Raw genomic sequence first — 18,560 nt, forward strand, 5'->3', positions numbered from 1 at the left:
TTTTCCCTGCTGGCTCCTTGGGCGTGGGACACATCTCCAGCCATATGGCCATTTTTGTGCCTGGCGCGGAGCCAAGTGGGAAAGGGTGGTTTTGAGGCTGAAGGCAGCAGGAAAGCCCGCAGCCCCCAGGTCTGTGGGGCTATGCAAGCGGTTCCCAAAGAGCTTTAGAACAAGGCATAGTTTTCCCTGCTGGCTCTTTGGGCGTGGGACCCATCTCCAGCCATATGGCCATTTTTTTGCCTGGCGCAGCGCCAAGTGGGGTAGGGTGGTTTTGAGTCTGAAGGCAGCAGGAAAGCCCGCAGCCCCCAGGTCTGTGGGGCTACGCAAGCGGTTCCCAAAGAGCTTTAGAACAAGGCATAGTTTTCCCTGTTGGCTCTTTTGCGGGGGACCCACCTCGACCCGTATGGCCATTTTTGTGCCTGGCACGGCGCCAAGTGGGAAAGGGTGGTTTTGAGGCTGAAGGCAGCAGGAAAGCCTGCAGCCGCCAAGTCTGTGGGGCTATGCAAGCGGTTCCCAAAGAGCTTTAGAACAAGGCATAGTTTTCCCAGCTGGCTCCTTGGGCGTGGGACCCATTTCCAGCCATATGGCCATTTTTGTGCCTGGCGCGGCGCCAAGTGGGAAAGGGTGGTTTTGAGGCTGAAGGCAGCAGGAAAGCCTGCAGCCCCCAGGTCTGTGGGGCTACGCAAGCAGTTCCCAAAGAGCTTTAGAACAAGGCATAGTTTTCCCTCCTTGCTCTTTGCGTGGGGGACCGATCTCCAGCCATATGGCCATTTTTGTGCCTGGAGAGGCACCAAGTTGGAAAGGGTGGTTTGAGTCTGAAGGCAGAAGGAAAGCCCGCAGCCCCCAGGTCTGTGGGGCTACACAAGTGGTTCCCAAAGAGCTTTAGAGAAGAAGGCATAGTTTTCCCTGCTGGCTCCTTGGGCGGGGAACCCATTTCCAGCCATATGGCCCTTTTTGTGCCTGGCGCAGCGCCAAGTGGGAAAGAGTGGTTTTGAGGCTGAAGGCAGCAGGAAAGCCTGCAGCCCCCAGGTCTGTGGGGCTGCGCAAGCGGTTCCCAAAGAGCTTTAGAACAAGGCATAGTTTTCCCTGCTGGCTCCTTGGGCGTGGGACCCATCTCCAGCCATATGGCCATTTTTGTGCCTGGCGCGGCGCCAAGTGGGAAAGGGTGGTTTTGAGGCTGAAGGCAGCAGGAAAGCCCGCAGCCCCCAGGTCTGTGGGGCTATGCAAGCGGTTCCCAAAGAGCTTTAGAACAAGGCATAGTTTTCCCTGGTGGCTCTTTGGGTGTGGGACCAATCTCCAGCCATATGGCCATTTTTGTGCCTGGAGCGGCACCAAGTGGGAAAGGGTGGTTTTGAGGCTGAAGGCAGCAGGAAAGCCCGCAGCCCCCAGGTCTGTGGGGCTACGCAAGCGGTTCCCAAAGAGCTTTAGAACAAGGCATAGTTTTCCCTGCTGGCTCTTTGGGCGTGGGACCCATCTCCAGCCATATGGCCATTTTTGTGCCTGGCGTGGCGCCAAGTGCGAAAGGGTGGTTTTGAGGCTGAAGGCAGAAGGAAAGCCTGCAGCCCCCAGGTGTGTAGGGCTACACAAGTGGTTCCCAAAGAGCTTTAGAGAAGAAGGCATAGTTTTCCCTGCTGGCTCCTTGGGCGGGGAACCCATTTCCAGCCATATGGCCCTTTTTGTGCCTGGCGCAGCGCCAAGTGGGAAAGGGTGATTTTGAGGCTGAAGGCAGCAGGAAAGCCTGCAGCCCCCAGGTCTGTGGGGCTGCGCAAGCGGTTCCCAAAGAGCTTTAGAACAAGGCATAGTTTTCCCTGCTGGCTCCTTGGGCGTGGGACACATCTCCAGCCATATGGCCATTTTTGTGCCTGGCGCGGAGCCAAGTGGGAAAGGGTGGTTTTGAGGCTGAAGGCAGCAGGAAAGCCCGCAGCCCCCAGGTCTGTGGGGCTATGCAAGCGGTTCCCAAAGAGCTTTAGAACAAGGCATAGTTTTCCCTGCTGGCTCTTTGGGCGTGGGACCCATCTCCAGCCATATGGCCATTTTTTTGCCTGGCGCAGCGCCAAGTGGGGTAGGGTGGTTTTGAGTCTGAAGGCAGCAGGAAAGCCCGCAGCCCCCAGGTCTGTGGGGCTACGCAAGCGGTTCCCAAAGAGCTTTAGAACAAGGCATAGTTTTCCCTGTTGGCTCTTTTGCGGGGGACCCACCTCGACCCGTATGGCCATTTTTGTGCCTGGCACGGCGCCAAGTGGGAAAGGGTGGTTTTGAGGCTGAAGGCAGCAGGAAAGCCTGCAGCCGCCAAGTCTGTGGGGCTATGCAAGCGGTTCCCAAAGAGCTTTAGAACAAGGCATAGTTTTCCCAGCTGGCTCCTTGGGCGTGGGACCCATTTCCAGCCATATGGCCATTTTTGTGCCTGGCGCGGCGCCAAGTGGGAAAGGGTGGTTTTGAGGCTGAAGGCAGCAGGAAAGCCTGCAGCCCCCAGGTCTGTGGGGCTACGCAAGCAGTTCCCAAAGAGCTTTAGAACAAGGCATAGTTTTCCCTCCTTGCTCTTTGCGTGGGGGACCGATCTCCAGCCATATGGCCATTTTTGTGCCTGGAGAGGCACCAAGTTGGAAAGGGTGGTTTGAGTCTGAAGGCAGAAGGAAAGCCCGCAGCCCCCAGGTCTGTGGGGCTACACAAGTGGTTCCCAAAGAGCTTTAGAGAAGAAGGCATAGTTTTCCCTGCTGGCTCCTTGGGCGGGGAACCCATTTCCAGCCATATGGCCCTTTTTGTGCCTGGCGCAGCGCCAAGTGGGAAAGAGTGGTTTTGAGGCTGAAGGCAGCAGGAAAGCCTGCAGCCCCCAGGTCTGTGGGGCTGCGCAAGCGGTTCCCAAAGAGCTTTAGAACAAGGCATAGTTTTCCCTGCTGGCTCCTTGGGCGTGGGACCCATCTCCAGCCATATGGCCATTTTTGTGCCTGGCGCGGCGCCAAGTGGGAAAGGGTGGTTTTGAGGCTGAAGGCAGCAGGAAAGCCCGCAGCCCCCAGGTCTGTGGGGCTATGCAAGCGGTTCCCAAAGAGCTTTAGAACAAGGCATAGTTTTCCCTGGTGGCTCTTTGGGTGTGGGACCAATCTCCAGCCATATGGCCATTTTTGTGCCTGGAGCGGCACCAAGTGGGAAAGGGTGGTTTTGAGGCTGAAGGCAGCAGGAAAGCCCGCAGCCCCCAGGTCTGTGGGGCTACGCAAGCGGTTCCCAAAGAGCTTTAGAACAAGGCATAGTTTTCCCTGCTGGCTCTTTGGGCGTGGGACCCATCTCCAGCCATATGGCCATTTTTGTGCCTGGCGTGGCGCCAAGTGCGAAAGGGTGGTTTTGAGGCTGAAGGCAGAAGGAAAGCCTGCAGCCCCCAGGTGTGTAGGGCTACCCAAGCGGTTCCCAAAGAGCTTTAGAACAAGGCATATTTTTCTGCTAGCTCCTTGGGCGTGGGACCCATTTCCAGCCGTATGGCCATTTTTGTGCCTGGCGCGGCGCCAAGTGGGAAAGGGTGGTTTTGAGGCTGAAGGCAGCAGGAAAGCCCGCAGCCCCCAGGTCTGTGGGGCTACGCAAGCGGTTCCCAAAGAGCTTTAGAACAAGGCATAGTTTTCCCTGCTGGCTCTTTGGGCGTGGGACCAATCTCCAGCCATATGGCCATTTTTGTGCCTGGCACGGCGCCAAGTGGGAAAGGGTGGTTTTGAGGCTGAAGGCAGCAGGAAAGCCTGCAGCCCCCAGGTCTGTGGGGCTACGCAAGCGGTTCCCAAAGAGCTTTAGAACAAGGCATAGTTTTCCCTGCTGGCTCTTTGGGTGTGGAACCCATTTCCAGCCATATGGCCATTTTTGTGCCTGGCACGGCGCCAAGTGGGAAAGGGTGGTTTTGAGGCTGAAGGCAGCAGGAAAGCCTGCAGCCCCCAGGTGTGTGGGGCTACGCAAGCGGTTCCCAAAGAGCTTTAGAACAAGGCGTAATTTTCCCTGTTGGCTCTTTTGCGGGGGACCCACCTCGACCCGTATGGCCATTTTTGTGCCTGGCGCGGCGCCAAGTGGGAAAGGGTGGTTTTGAGGCTGAAGGCAGCAGGAAAGACTGCAGCCCCCAGGTCTGTGGGGCTATGCAAGCAGTTCTAAAAGAGCTTTAGAAGAAGGCATAATTTTCCATGCTGGCTCTTTGGGCGGGGTACCCATTTCCAGCTGTACGGCCATTTTTGTGCCTGGCGCGGCGCCAAGTGGGAAAGGGTGGTTTTGAGGAAGAAGGCATCAAGAAAGCCTGCAGCCCCCAGGTCTGTGGGGCTACGCAAGCGGTTCCCAAAGAGCTTCAGAACGAGGCATAGTTTTCCCTGCTGGCTCCTTGGGCGTGGGACCCATCTCCAGCCATATGGCCATTTTTGTGCCTGGCGCAGCGCCAAGTGGGAAAGGGTGGTGTCGATGCTGGAGGTAGCAGGAAAGCCTGCAGCCCCCTGGTCTGTGGGGCTACACAAGCGGTTCCCAAAGAGCTTTAGAAGAAGGCATAGTTTTCCCTGCTGGCTCTTTGGGCATGGGACCCATCTCCAGCCATATGGGCATTTTTGTGCCTGGCACGGCGCCAATTGGGAAAGTGTGGTTTTGAGGCTGAAGGCAGCAGGAAAGCCCGCAGCCCCCAGGTCTGTGGGGCTACGCAAGCGGTTCCCAAAGAGCTTTAGAACAAGGCATAGTTTTCCCTGCTGGCTCCTTGGGCGTGGGACCCATCTCCAGACATATGGCCATTTTGTTGCCTGGCGCGGCGCCAATTGGGAAAGGGTGGTTTTGAGGCTGAAGACAGCAGAAAAGCCTGCAGCCCCCAGGTCTGTGGGGCTACGCAAGCGTTTCCCAAAGAGCTTTAGAACAAGGCATAGTTTTCCCTGCTGGCTCTTTTGCGGGGGACCCACCTCGACCCGTATGGCCATTTTTGTGCCTCGCGCGGCGCCAAGTGGGAAAGGGTGGTTTTGAGGCTGAAGGCAGCAGGAAAGCCTGCAGCCCCCAGGTCTGTGGGGCTACGCAAGCGTTTCCCAAAGAGCTTCAGAACAAGGCATAGTTTTCCCTGCTGGCTCCTTGGGCGTGGGACCGATCTCCAGCCGTATGGCCATTTTTGTGCCTGGCGCGGCGCCAAGTGGGAAAGGGTGGTGTCAAGGCAGAAGGCAGCAGGAAAGCCCGCAGCCCCCAGGTCTGTGGGGCTACGCAAGCGGTTCCCAAAGAGCTTTAGAAGAAGGCATAGTTTTCCCTGCTGGCTCTTTGGGTGTGGGACCCATCTCCAGCCATATGGCCATTTTTGTGCCTGGCACGGCGCCAAGTGGGAAAGGGTGGTTTTGAGGCTGAAGGCAGCAGGAAAGCCTGCAGCCCCCAGGTGTGTGGGGCTACGCAAGCGGTTCCCAAAGAGCTTTAGAACAAGGCATAATTTTCCCTGCTTGCTCTTTGCGTGGGGGACCGATCTCCAGCCATATGGCCATTTTTGTGCCTGGCACGGCGCCTACTGGGAAAGGGAGGTTTGAGTCTGAAGGCAGCAGGAAAGCCCGCAGCCCCCAGGTCTGTGGGTCTACACAAGTGGTTCCCAAAGAGCTTTAGAGAAGGAGGCATAGTTTTCCCTGCTGGCTCTTTGGGCGTGAAAGCCCTCTCCAGCCATATGGCCATTTTTGTGCCTGGTACGGCGCCAAGTGGGAAAGGGTGGTTTTGAGGCTGAAGGCAGCAGGAAAGCCTGCAGCCCCCTGGTCTGTGGGTCTACGCAAGAGGTTCCCAAAGAGCTTTAGAACAAGGCATAGTTTTCCCTGCTGGCTCTTTGGCCATGGGACCCCTGTCCAGCCGTATGGCCATTTTTGTGCCTGGCGTGGCGCCAACTTGTAAAGGGTGGTTTTGAGGGTGAAGGCAGCAGGAAAGCCCGCAGCCCCCAGGTCTGTGGGGCTACGCAAGCGGTTCCCAAAGAGCTTTAGAACAAGGCATAGTTTTCCCTGCTGGCTCTTTGGGCGGGGGACCTACCTCGACCCGTATGGCCATTTTTTTGCCTGGCGCGGCGCCAAGTGGGAAAGGGTGGTTTTGAGGCTGAAGGCAGCAGGAAAGCCTGCAGCCCCCAGGTCTGTGGGGCCACGCAAGCGGTTCCTAAAGAGCTTTAGAACAAGGCATAGTTTTCCCTGCTGGCTCCTTGTGCGGGGGAACCATCTCCAGCCGTATGGCCATTTTTGTGCCTGGCGCGGCGCCAAGTGGGAAAGGGTGGTGTCAAGGCAGAAGGCAGCAGGAAAGCCCGCAGCCCCCAGGTCTGTGGGGCTACGCAAGCGGTTCCCAAAGAGCTTTAGAACAAGGCATAGTTTTCCCTGGTGGCTCTTTGGGTGTGGGACCCATTTCCAGCCGTATGGCCATTTTTGTGCATGGCGCGGCCGCAAGTGGGAAAGGGTGGTTTTGAGGGTGAAGGCAGCAGGAAAGCCTGCAGCCCCCAGGTCTGTGGGGCTACGCAAGCGGTTCCCAAAGAGCTTTAGAACAAGGCATAGTTTTCCCTGCTGGCTCCTTGGGCGTGGGACCCATCTCCAGCCATATGGCCATTTTTGTGCCTGGCGCGGCGCCAAGTGGGAAAGGGTGGTTTTGAGGCTGAAGGCAGCAGGAAAGCCTGCAGCCGCCAGGTCTGTGGGGCTATGCAAGCGGTTCCCAAAGAGCTTTAGAACAAGGCATAGTTTTCCCAGCTGGCTCTTTGAGCGTGGAACCCATTTCCAGCCATATGGCCATTTTTGTGCCTGGCGCGGCGTCAAGTGGCAAAGGGTGGTTTTGAGGCTGAAGGCAGCAGGAAAGCCTGCAGCCCCCAGGTCTGTGGGGCTACGCAAGCGTTTACCAAAGAGCTTTAGAACAAGGCATAGTTTTCCCTGGTGGCTCTTTGGGCGTGGGACCAATCTCCAGCCATATGGCCATTTTTGTGCCTGGCGCGGCTCCAAGTGGGAAAGGGTGGTTTTGAGGCTGAAGGCAGCGGGAAAGCCTGCAGCCCCCAGGTCTGTGGGGCTGCGCAAGCGGTTCCCAAAGAGCTTTAGAACAAGGCATAGTTTTCCCTGCTTGCTCTTTGCGTGGGGGACCGATCTCCAGCCATATGGCCATTTTTGTGCCCGGAGCGGCACCAAGTGGGAAAGGGTGGTTTGAGTATGAAGGCAGCAGGAAAGCCCGCAGCCCCCAGGTCTGTGGGGCTACACAAGTGGTTCCCAAAGAGCTTTAGAGAAGAAGGCATAGTTTTCCCTGCTGGCTCCTTGGGCGGGGAACCCATTTCCAGCCATATGGCCCTTTTTGTGCCTGGCGCAGCGCCAAGTGGGAAAGGGTGGTTTTGAGGCTGAAGGCAGCAGGAAAGCCTGCAGCCCCCAGGTGTGTAGGGCTACGCAAGCGGTTCCCAAAGAGCTTTAGAACAAGGCATATTTTTCCCTGCTAGCTCCTTGGGTGTGGGACCCATTTCCAGCCGTATGGCCATTTTTGTGCCTGGCGCGGCGCCAAGTGGGAAAGGGTGGTTTTGAGGCTGAAGGCAGCAGGAAAGCCCGCAGCCCCCAGGTCTGTGGGGCTACGCAAGCGGTTCCCAAAGAGCTTTAGAACAAGGCATAGTTTTCCCTGCTGGCTCTTTGGGCGTGGGACCAATCTCCAGCCATATGGCCATTTTTGTGCCTGGAGAGGCGCCAAGTGGGAAAGGGTGGTTTTGAGGCTGAAGGCAGCAGGAAAGCCTGCAGCCCCCAGGTCTGTGGGGCTACGCAAGAGGTTCCCAAAGAGCTTTAGAACAAGGCATAGTTTTCCCTGCTGGCTCTTTGGGTGTGGAACCCATTTCCAGCCATATGGCCATTTTTGTGCCTGGCGCGGCGCCAAGTGGGAAAGGGTGGTTTTGAGGCTGAAGGCAGCAGGAAAGCCTGCAGCCCCCAGGTCTGTGGGGCTACGCAAGCGGTTCCCAAAGAGCTTTAGAACAAGGCACAGTTTTCCCTGCTTGCTCTTTGGGCGTGGGACCCATCTCAAGCCGTATGGCATTTTTGTGCCTGGCGCGGCGCCAAGTGGGAAAGGGTGGTGTCGAGGCAGAAGGCAGCAGGAAAGCCTGCAGCCCCCAGGTCTATGGGGCTACGCAAGCGGTTCCCAAAGAGCTTTAGAACAAGGCATAGTTTTCCCTGCTGGCTCTTTGGGCGTGGGACCCATCTCCAGCCATATGGCCATTTTTGTGCCTGGCGCAGCGCCAAGTGGGAAAGGGTGGTTTTGAGGCTGAAGGCAGCAGGAAAGCCCGCAGCCCCCAGGTCTGTGGGGCTACGCAAGCGGTTCCCAAAGAGCTTTAGAACAAGGCGTAATTTTCCCTGTTGGCTCTTTTGCGGGGGACCCACCTCGACCCGTATGGCCATTTTTGTGCCTGGCGCGGCGCCAAGTGGGAAAGGGTGGTTTTGAGGCTGAAGGCAGCAGGAAAGACTGCAGCCCCCAGGTCTGTGGGGCTATGCAAGCAGTTCCAAAAGAGCTTTAGAAGAAGGCATAATTTTCCATGCTGGCGCTTTGGGCGGGGTACCCATTTCCAGCTGTACGGCCATTTTTGTGCCTGCCGCGGCGCAAAGTGGGAAAGGGTGGTTTTGAGGAAGAAGGCATCAAGAAAGCCTGCAGCCCCCAGGTGTGTGGGGCTACGCAAGCGGTTCCCAAAGAGCTTTAGAACAAGGCATAGTTTTCCCTGGTGGCTCTTTTGCGGGGGACCCACCTCGACCCGTATGGCCATTTTTGTGCCTGGAGCGGCGCCAAGTGGGAAAGGGTGGTTTTGAGGCTGAAGGCAGCAGGAAAGCCTGCAGCCCCCTGGTCTGTGGGTCTACGCAAGAGGTTCCCAAAGAGCTTTAGAACAAGGCATAGTTTTCCCTGCTGGCTCTTTGGCCATGGGACCCCTGTCCAGCCGTATGGCCATTTTTGTGCCTGGCGTGGCGCCAACTTGTAAAGGGTGGTTTTGAGGCTGAAGGCAGCAGGAAAGCCCGCAGCCCCCAGGTCTGTGGGGCTACGCAAGCGGTTCCCAAAGAGCTTTAGAAGAAGGCATAGTTTTCCCTGCTGGCTCTTTGGGCGGGGGACCCACCTCGACCCGTATGGCCATTTTTTTGCCTGGCGCGGCGCCAAGTGGGAAAGGGTGGTTTTGAGGCTGAAGGCAGCAGGAAAGCCTGCAGCCCCCAGGTCTGTGGGGCCACGCAAGCGGTTCCTAAAGAGCTTTAGAACAAGGCATAGTTTTCCCTGGTGGCTCCTTGTGCGGGGGAACCATCTCCAGCCGTATGGCCATTTTTGTGCCTGGCGCGGCGCCAAGTGGGAAAGGGTGGTGTCAAGGCAGAAGGCAGCAGGAAAGCCCGCAGCCTCCAGGTCTGTGGGGCTACGCAAGCGGTTCCCAAAGAGCTTTAGAACAAGGCATAGTTTTCCCTGCTGGCTCTTTGGGTGTGGGACCCATTTCCAGCCGTATGGCCATTTTTGTGCCTGGCGCGGCCGCAAGTGGGAAAGGGTGGTTTTGAGGGTGAAGGCAGCAGGAAAGCCTGCAGCCCCCAGGTCTGTGGGGCTACGCAAGCGGTTCCCAAAGAGCTTTAGAACAAGGCATAGTTTTCCCTGCTGGCTCCTTGGGCGTGGGACCCATCTCCAGCCATATGGCCATTTTTGTGCCTGGCGCGGCGCCAAGTGGGAAAGGGTGGTTTTGAGGCTGAAGGCAGCAGGAAAGCCTGCAGCCGCCAGGTCTGTGGGGCTATGCAAGCGGTTCCCAAAGAGCTTTAGAACAAGGCATAATTTTCCCTGCTTGCTCGTTGGGTGGGGGACTGATCTCCAGCCATATGGCCATTTTTGTGCCTGGCACGGCGCCTACTGGGAAAGGGAGGTTTGAGTCTGAAGGCAGCAGGAAAGCCCGCAGCCCCCAGGTCTGTGGGGCTACGCAAGCGGTTCCCAAAGAGCTTTAGAACAAGGCATAGTTTTCCCTGCTGGCTCCTTGGGCGTGGGACCCATCTCCAGCCATATGGCCATTTTTGTGCCTGGCGCGGCGCCAAGTGGGAAAGGGTGTTTTTGAGGCTGAAGGCAGCAGGAAAGCCTGCAGCCGCCAGGTCTGTGGGGCTATGCAAGCGGTTCCCAAAGAGCTTTACAACAAGGCATAGTTTTCCCAGCTGGCTCTTTGAGCGTGGAACCCATTTCCAGCCATATGGCCATTTTTGTGCCTGGCGCGGCGTCAAGTGGCAAAGGGTGGTTTTGAGGCTGAAGGCAGCAGGAAAGCCCGCAGCCCCCAGGTGTGTGGGGCTACGCAAGCGTTTACCAAAGAGCTTTAGAACAAGGCATAGTTTTCCCTGGTGGCTCTTTGGGCGTGGGACCAATCTCCAGACATATGGCCATTTTTGTGCCTGGCGCGGCTCCAAGTGGGAAAGGGTGGTTTTGAGGCTGAAGGCAGCAGGAAAGCCTGCAGCCCCCAGGTCTGTGGGGCTGCGCAAGCGGTTCCCAAAGAGCTTTAGAACAAGGCATAGTTTTCCCTGCTTGCTCTTTGCGTGGGGGACCGATCTCCAGCCATATGGCCATTTTTGTGCCTGGAGCGGCACCAAGTGGGAAAGGGTGGTTTGAGTCTGAAGGCAGCAGGAAAGCCCGCAGCCCCCAGGTCTGTGAGGCTACACAAGTGGTTCCCAAAGAGCTTTAGAGAAGAAGGCATAGTTTTCCCTGCTGGCTCCTTGGGCGGGGAACCCATTTCCAGCCATATGGCCCTTTTTGTGCCTGGCGCAGCGCCAAGTGGGAAAGGGTGGTTTTGAGGCTGAAGGCAGCAGGAAAGCCTGCAGCCCCCAGGTCTGTGGGGCTATGCAAGCGGTTCCCAAAGAGCTTTAGAACAAGGCATAGTTTTCCCTGGTGGCTCTTTGGGCGTGGAACCAATCTCCAGCCATATGGCCATTTTTGTGCCTGGAGCGGCACCAAGTGGGAAAGGGTGGTTTTGAGGCTGAAGGCAGCAGGAAAGCCTGCAGCCGCCAGGTCTGTGGGGCTATGCAAGCGGTTCCCAAAGAGCTTTAGAACAAGGCATAGTTTTCCCTGGTGGCTCTTTGTGCGGGGAACCCACCTCGACCCGTATGGCCATTTTTGTGCCTGGAGAGTCGCCAAGTGGGAAAGGGTGGTTTTGAGGCTGAAGGCAGCAGGAAAGCCTGCAGCCCCCAGGTGTGTGGGGCTACGCAAGCGGTTCCCAAAGAGCTTTAGAACAAGGCATAGTTTTCCCTGCTTGCTCTTTGGGCGTGGGACCCATCTCAAACCGTATGGCATTTTTGTGCCTGGCGCGGCGCCAAGTGGGAAAGGGTGGTGTCGAGGCAGAAGGCAGCAGGAAAGCCTGCAGCCCCCAGGTCTGTGGGGCTACGCAAGCGGTTCCCAAAGAGCTTTAGAACAAGGCATAGTTTTCCCTGGTGGCTCTTTAGGCGTGGGACCCATCTCCAGCCATATGGCCATTTTTTTGCCTGGCGCAGCGCCAAGTGGGAAAGGGTGGTTTTGAGGCTGAAGGCAGCAGGAAAGCCCGCAGCCCCCAGGTCTGTGGGGCTACGCAAGCGGTTCCCAAAGAGCTTTAGAACAAGGCGTAATTTTCCCTGTTGGCTCTTTTGCGGGGGACCCACCTCGACCCGTATGGCCATTTTTGTGCCTGGCGCGGCGCCAAGTGGGAAAGGGTGGTTTTGAGGCTGAAGGCAGCAGGAAAGCCCGCAGCCCCCAGGTCTGTGGGGCTACGCAAGCGGTTCCCAAAGAGCTTTAGAACAAGGCCTAGTTTTCCCTGCTGGCTCTTTGGGCGGGGGACCCATTTCCAGCTGTACGGCCATTTTTGTGCCTGGCGCGGCGCCAAGTGGGAAAGGGTGGTTTTGCGGAAGAAGGCATCAGGAAAGCCTGCAGCCCCCAGGTGTGTGGGGCTACGCAAGCGGTTCCCAAAGAGCTTCAGAACGAGGCATAGTTTTCCCTGCTGGCTCCTTTAGCGTGGTACCCATCTCCAGCCATATGGCCATTTTTGTGCCTGGCGCAGCGCCAAGTGGGAAAGGGTGGTGTCGATGCTGGAGGCAGCAGGAAAGCCTGCAGCCCCCTGGTCTGTGGGGCTACACAAGCGGTTCCCAAAGAGCTTTAGAAGAAGGCATAGTTTTCCCTGCTGGCTCTTTGGGCGTGGGACCCATCTCCAGCCATATGGGCATTTTTGTGCCTGGCACGGCGCCAATTGGGAAAGTGTGGTTTTGAGGCTGAAGGCAGCAGGAAAGCCTGCAGCCCCCAGGTCTGTGGGGCTACGCAAGCGGTTCCCAAAGAGCTTTAGAACAAGGCATAGTTTTCCCTGCTGGCTCCTTGGGCGTGGGACCGATCTCCAGCCGTATGGCCATTTTTGTGCCTGGCGCGGCGCCAAGTGGGAAAGGGTGGTGTCAAGGCAGAAGGCAGCAGGAAAGCCCGCAGCCCCCAGGTCTGTGGGGCTACGCAAGCGGTTCCCAAAGAGCTTTAGAACAAGGCATAGTTTTCCCTGCTGGCTCTTTGGGTGGGGGACCGATCGCCAGCCATATGGCCATTTTTGTGCCTGGCACGGCGCCTACTGGGAAAGGGAGGTTTGAGTCTGAAGGCAGCAGGAAAGCCCGCAGCCCCCAGGTCTGTGGGTCTACACAAGTGGTTCCCAAAGAGCTTTAGAGAAGGAGGCATAGGTTTCCCTGCTGGCTCTTTGGGCGTGAAAGCCCTCTCCAGCCATATGGCCATTTTTGTGCCTGGCGAGGCGTCAAGTGGGAAAGGGTGGTTTTGAGGGTGAAGGCAGCAGGAAAGCCCGCAGCCCCCAGGTCTGTGGGGCTACGCAAGCGGTTCCCAAAGAGCTTTAGAACAAGGCATAGTTTTCCCTGCTGGCTCTTTGGGCGGGGGACCCACCTCGACCCGTATGGCCATTTTTTTGCCTGGCGCGGCGCCAAGTGGGAAAGGGTGGTTTTGAGGCTGAAGGCAGCAGGAAAGCCTGCAGCCCCCAGGTCTGTGGGGCCACGCAAGCGGTTCCTAAAGAGCTTTAGAACAAGGCATAGTTTTCCCTGCTGGCTCCTTGTGCGGGGGAACCATCTCCAGCCGTATGGCCATTTTTGTGCCTGGCGCGGCGCCAAGTGGGAAAGGGTGGTGTCAAGGCAGAAGGCAGCAGGAAAGCCCGCAGCCCCCAGGTTAGTGGTGCTACGCAAGCGGTTCCCAAAGAGCTTTAGAACAAGGCATAGTTTTCCCTGCTGGCTCTTTGGGTGTGGGACCCATTTCCAGCCGTATGGCCATTTTTGTGCCTGGCGCGGCGCCAAGTGGGAAAGGGTGGTTTTGAGGGTGAAGGCAGCAGGAAAGCCCGCAGCCCCCAGGTCTGTGGGGCTACGCAAGCGGTTCCCAAAGAGCTTTAGAACAAGGCATAGTTTTCCCTGCTGGCTCCTTGGGCGTGGGACCCATCTCCAGCCATATGGCCCTTTTTGTGCCTGGCGCGGCGCCAAGTGGGAAAGGGTGTTTTTGAGGCTGAAGGCAGCAGGAAAGCCTGCAGCCGCCAGGTCTGTGGGGCTATGCAAGCGGTTCCCAAAGAGCTTTAGAACAAGGCATAGTTTTCCCTGTTGGCTCTTTGGGCGTGGGACCCATTTCCAGCCATATGGCCATTTTTGTGCCTGGCGCGGCGTCAAGTGGCAAAGGGTGGTTTTGAGGCTGAAGGCAGCAGGAAAGCCCGCAGCCCCCAGGTGTGTGGGGCTACGCAAGCGTTTACCAAAGAGCTTTAGAACAAGGCATAGTTTTCCCTGGTGGCTCTTTGGGCGTGGGACCAATCTCCAGACATATGGCCATTTTTGTGCCTGGCGCGGCTCCAAGTGGGAAAGGGTGGTTTTGAGGCTGAAGGCAGCAGGAAAGCCTGCAGCCCCCAGGTCTGTGGGGCTGCGCAAGCGGTTCCCAAAGAGCTTTAGAACAAGGCATAGTTTTCCCTGCTTGCTCTTTGCGTGGGGGACAGATCTCCAGCCATATGGCCCTTTTTGTGCCTGGCGCAGCGCCAAGTGGGAAAGGGTGGTTTTGAGGCTGAAGGCAGCAGGAAAGCCTGCAGCCCCCAGGTCTGTGGGGCTATGCAAGCGGTTCCCAAAGAGCTTTAGAACAAGGCATAGTTTTCCCTGGTGGCTCTTTGGGCGTGGGACCAATCTCCAGCCATAAGGCCATTTTTGTGCCTGGAGCGGCACCAAGTGGGAAAGGGTGGTTTTGAGGCTGAAGGCAGCAGGAAAGCCCGCAGCCCCCAGGTCTGTGGGGCTATGCAAGCGGTTCCCAAAGAGCTTTAGAACAAGGCATAGTTTTCCCTGGTGGCTCTTTGTGCGGGGAACCCACCTCGACCCGTATGGCCATTTTTGTGCCTGGAGAGGCGCCAAGTGGGAAAGGGTGGTTTTGAGGCTGAAGGCAGCAGGAAAGCCTGCAGCCCCCAGGTGTGTGGGGCTACGCAAGCGGTTCCCAAAGAGCTTTAGAACAAGGCATAGTTTTCCCTGCTTGCTCTTTGGGCGTGGGACCCATCTCAAGCCGTATGGCATTTTTGTGCCTGGCGCGGCGCCAAGTGGGAAAGGGTGGTGTCGAGGCAGAAGGCAGCAGGAAAGCCTGCAGCCCCCAGGTCTGTGGGGCTACGCAAGCGGTTCCCAAAGAGCTTTAGAACAAGGCATAGTTTTCCCTGGTGGCTCTTTAGGCGTGGGACCCATCTCCAGCCATATGGCCATTTTTGTGCCTGGCGCAGCGCCAAGTGGGAAAGGGTGGTTTTGAGGCTGAAGGCAGCAGGAAAGCCTGCAGCCCCCAGGTGTGTGGGGCTACGCAAGCGGTTCCCAAAGAGCTTTAGAACAAGGCGTAATTTTCCCTGTTGGCTCTTTTGCGGGGGACCCACCTCGACCCGTATGGCCATTTTTGTGCCTGGCGCGGCGCCAAGTGGGAAAGGGTGGTTTTGAGGCTGAAGGCAGCAGGAAAGCCCGCAGCCCCCAGGTCTGTGGGGCTACGCAAGCGGTTCCCAAAGAGCTTTAGAACAAGGCCTAGTTTTCCCTGCTGGCTCTTTGGGCGGGGGACCCATTTCCAGCTGTACGGCCATTTTTGTGCCTGGCGCGGCGCCAAGTGGGAAAGGGTGGTTTTGCGGAAGAAGGCATCAGGAAAGCCTGCAGCCCCCAGGTCTGTGGGGCTACGCAAGCGGTTCCCAAAGAGCTTCAGAACGAGGCATAGTTTTCCCTGCTGGCTCCTTTAGCGTGGTACCCATCTCCAGCCATATGGCCATTTTTGTGCCTGGCGCAGCGCCAAGTGGGAAAGGGTGGTGTCGATGCTGGAGGCAGCAGGAAAGCCTGCAGCCCCCTGGTCTGTGGGGCTACACAAGCGGTTCCCAAAGAGCTTTAGAAGAAGGCATAGTTTTCCCTGCTGGCTCTTTGGGCGTGGGACCCATCTCCAGCCATATGGGCATTTTTGTGCCTGGCACGGCGCCAATTGGGAAAGTGTGGTTTTGAGGCTGAAGGCAGCAGGAAAGCCTGCAGCCCCCAGGTCTGTGGGGCTACGCAAGCGGTTCCCAAAGAGCTTTAGAACAAGGCCTAGTTTTCCCTGCTGGCTCTTTGGGCGGGGGACCCATTTCCAGCTGTACGGCCATTTTTGTGCCTGGCGCGGCGCCAAGTGGGAAAGGGTGGTTTTGCGGAAGAAGGCATCAGGAAAGCCTGCAGCCCCCAGGTGTGTGGGGCTACGCAAGCGGTTCCCAAAGAGCTTCAGAACGAGGCATAGTTTTCCCTGCTGGCTCCTTTAGCGTGGTACCCATCTCCAGCCATATGGCCATTTTTGTGCCTGGCGCAGCGCCAAGTGGGAAAGGGTGGTGTCGATGCTGGAGGCAGCAGGAAAGCCTGCAGCCCCCTGGTCTGTGGGGCTACACAAGCGGTTCCCAAAGAGCTTTAGAAGAAGGCATAGTTTTCCCTGCTGGCTCTTTGGGCGTGGGACCCATCTCCAGCCATATGGGCATTTTTGTGCCTGGCACGGCGCCAATTGGGAAAGTGTGGTTTTGAGGCTGAAGGCAGCAGGAAAGCCTGCAGCCCCCAGGTCTGTGGGGCTACGCAAGCGGTTCCCAAAGAGCTTTAGAACAAGGCATAGTTTTCCCTGCTGGCTCCTTGGGCGTGGGACCGATCTCCAGCCGTATGGCCATTTTTGTGCCTGGCGCGGCGCCAAGTGGGAAAGGGTGGTGTCAAGGCAGAAGGCAGCAGGAAAGCCCGCAGCCCCCAGGTCTGTGGGGCTACGCAAGCGGTTCCCAAAGAGCTTTAGAACAAGGCATAGTTTTCCCTGCTGGCTCTTTGGGTGGGGGACCGATCGCCAGCCATATGGCCATTTTTGTGCCTGGCACGGCGCCTACTGGGAAAGGGAGGTTTGAGTCTGAAGGCAGCAGGAAAGCCCGCAGCCCCCAGGTCTGTGGGTCTACACAAGTGGTTCCCAAAGAGCTTTAGAGAAGGAGGCATAGGTTTCCCTGCTGGCTCTTTGGGCGTGAAAGCCCTCTCCAGCCATATGGCCATTTTTGTGCCTGGCGAGGCGTCAAGTGGGAAAGGGTGGTTTTGAGGGTGAAGGCAGCAGGAAAGCCCGCAGCCCCCAGGTCTGTGGGGCTACGCAAGCGGTTCCCAAAGAGCTTTAGAACAAGGCATAGTTTTCCCTGCTGGCTCTTTGGGCGGGGGACCCACCTCGACCCGTATGGCCATTTTTTTGCCTGGCGCGGCGCCAAGTGGGAAAGGGTGGTTTTGAGGCTGAAGGCAGCAGGAAAGCCTGCAGCCCCCAGGTCTGTGGGGCCACGCAAGCGGTTCCTAAAGAGCTTTAGAACAAGGCATAGTTTTCCCTGGTGGCTCCTTGTGCGGGGGAACCATCTCCAGCCGTATGGCCATTTTTGTGCCTGGCGCGGCGCCAAGTGGGAAAGGGTGGTGTCAAGGCAGAAGGCAGCAGGAAAGCCCGCAGCCCCCAGGTTAGTGGTGCTACGCAAGCGGTTCCCAAAGAGCTTTAGAAGAAGGCATAGTTTTCCCTGCTGGCTCTTTGGGTGTGGGACCCATTTCCAGCCGTATGGCCATTTTTGTGCCTGGCGCGGCGCCAAGTGGGAAAGGGTGGTTTTGAGGGTGAAGGCAGCAGGAAAGCCCGCAGCCCCCAGGTCTGTGGGGCTACGCAAGCGGTTCCCAAAGAGATTTAGAACAAGGCATAGTTTTCCCTGCTGGCTCCTTGGGCGTGGGACCCATCTCCAGCCATATGGCCATTTTTGTGCCTGGCGCGGCGCCAAGTGGGAAAGGGTGTTTTTGAGGCTGAAGGCAGCAGGAAAGCCTGCAGCCCCCAGGTCTGTGGGGCTATGCAAGCGGTTCCCAAAGAGCTTTAGAACAAGGCATAGTTTTCCCTGTTGGCTCTTTGGGCGTGGGACCCATTTCCAGCCATATGGCCATTTTTGTGCCTGGCGCGGCGTCAAGTGGCAAAGGGTGGTTTTGAGGCTGAAGGCAGCAGGAAAGCCCGCAGCCCCCAGGTGTGTGGGGCTACGCAAGCGTTTACCAAAGAGCTTTAGAACAAGGCATAGTTTTCCCTGGTGGCTCTTTGGGCGTGGGACCAATCTCCAGACATATGGCCATTTTTGTGCCTGGCGCGGCTCCAAGTGGGAAAGGGTGGTTTTGAGGCTGAAGGCAGCAGGAAAGCCTGCAGCCCCCAGGTCTGTGGGGCTGCGCAAGCGGTTCCCAAAGAGCTTTAGAACAAGGCATAGTTTTCCCTGCTTGCTCTTTGCGTGGGGGACCGATCTCCAGCCATATGGCCATTTTTGTGCCTGGAGCGGCACCAAGTGGGAAAGGGTGGTTTGAGTCTGAAGGCAGCAGGAAAGCCCGCAGCCCCCAGGTCTGTGGGGCTACACAAGTGGTTCCCAAAGAGCTTTAGAGAAGAAGGCATAGTTTTCCCTGCTGGCTCCTTGGGCGGGGAACCCATTTCCAGCCATATGGCCCTTTTTGTGCCTGGCGCAGCGCCAAGTGGGAAAGGGTGGTTTTGAGGCTGAAGGCAGCAGGAAAGCCTGCAGCCCCCAGGTCTGTGGGGCTATGCAAGCGGTTCCCAAAGAGCTTTAGAACAAGGCATAGTTTTCCCTGGTGGCTCTTTGGGCGTGGGACCAATCTCCAGCCATAAGGCCATTTTTGTGCCTGGAGCGGCACCAAGTGGGAAAGGGTGGTTTTGAGGCTGAAGGCAGCAGGAAAGCCCGCAGCCCCCAGGTCTGTGGGGCTATGCAAGCGGTTCCCAAAGAGCTTTAGAACAAGGCATAGTTTTCCCTGGTGGCTCTTTGTGCGGGGAACCCACCTCGACCCGTATGGCCATTTTTGTGCCTGGAGAGGCGCCAAGTGGGAAAGGGTGGTTTTGAGGCTGAAGGCAGCAGGAAAGCCTGCAGCCCCCAGGTGTGTGGGGCTACGCAAGCGGTTCCCAAAGAGCTTTAGAACAAGGCATAGTTTTCCCTGCTTGCTCTTTGGGCGTGGGACCCATCTCAAGCCGTATGGCATTTTTGTGCCTGGCGCGGCGCCAAGTGGGAAAGGGTGGTGTCGAGGCAGAAGGCAGCAGGAAAGCCTGCAGCCCCCAGGTCTGTGGGGCTACGCAAGCGGTTCCCAAAGAGCTTTAGAACAAGGCATAGTTTTCCCTGGTGGCTCTTTAGGCGT

The sequence above is a fragment of the Larus michahellis genome, unplaced genomic scaffold, assembly GCF_964199755.1.
Source record: "Larus michahellis unplaced genomic scaffold, bLarMic1.1 SCAFFOLD_51, whole genome shotgun sequence".
Classification (NCBI taxonomy): Eukaryota; Metazoa; Chordata; class Aves; order Charadriiformes; family Laridae; genus Larus; species Larus michahellis.